This window comes from Sinocyclocheilus rhinocerous, unplaced genomic scaffold (assembly GCF_001515625.1).
Source record: "Sinocyclocheilus rhinocerous isolate Xijiao unplaced genomic scaffold, SAMN03320098_v1.1 scaffold555, whole genome shotgun sequence".
Taxonomy (NCBI): Eukaryota; Metazoa; Chordata; class Actinopteri; order Cypriniformes; family Cyprinidae; genus Sinocyclocheilus; species Sinocyclocheilus rhinocerous.
Window position 1 is genome coordinate 378,106 of NW_015629527.1, and position 763 is coordinate 378,868.

Below are 763 nucleotides of genomic sequence, written 5' to 3' on the forward strand. Positions count from 1 at the left end.
TACTAGAATTTTACACTATATATATATATATATATATATTCCTATTCAATTTTTTTAATGCTCTTTTTTTTTTTTTACTTTAGAATATACTAAGATTATTAAAATAGTAATTTCTTATTTTGTGGAATAGTAATAATATTAACATATAGTCACAATGTGATTTCTTTTTTTTTTTTTTTTAAATTTTGGCGCCTTTTCAAAAAAAGACAACCAAATTTAAAAAAAAAAAAAAAAATTTTTTCAGGAAAAAAAATTACTGATGACCCAAAAAGTATTGCAACGTTCTGTGCCAAATTTTACAGCGACTTAGATGCTTCCAAATTATCCCAACAGCATATGATTTTTTTTCAGTCATTACCGAACATAAAACAGTTGAGTGTTTCAGATCAGCATTTTTGTGATGCATCTATCACATTAAAAGAGATTGAGGAAGCTATTAATTCTAAGTGTGTTGTTTCATGCACAACATCTGGCATATTTTGATGACCAAGACTGCTTTTGTGCTGCAGGGTCACACACACATATATATATATATATATATATGAAATTACTGTTCCTATTTTAATTTTCAATCCATTTTTTACAGTACAATAGTATTATTAAAGTAGTAATATATTTCTAATAAGGAAAATCACAACAATAATTATTATTACTATTATTATTATATATCATAATTATTTATATATGTCATAAGTACTAGAATTTTACACTATATATATATATATATATATATATATATATATATATATATATACATACAGGT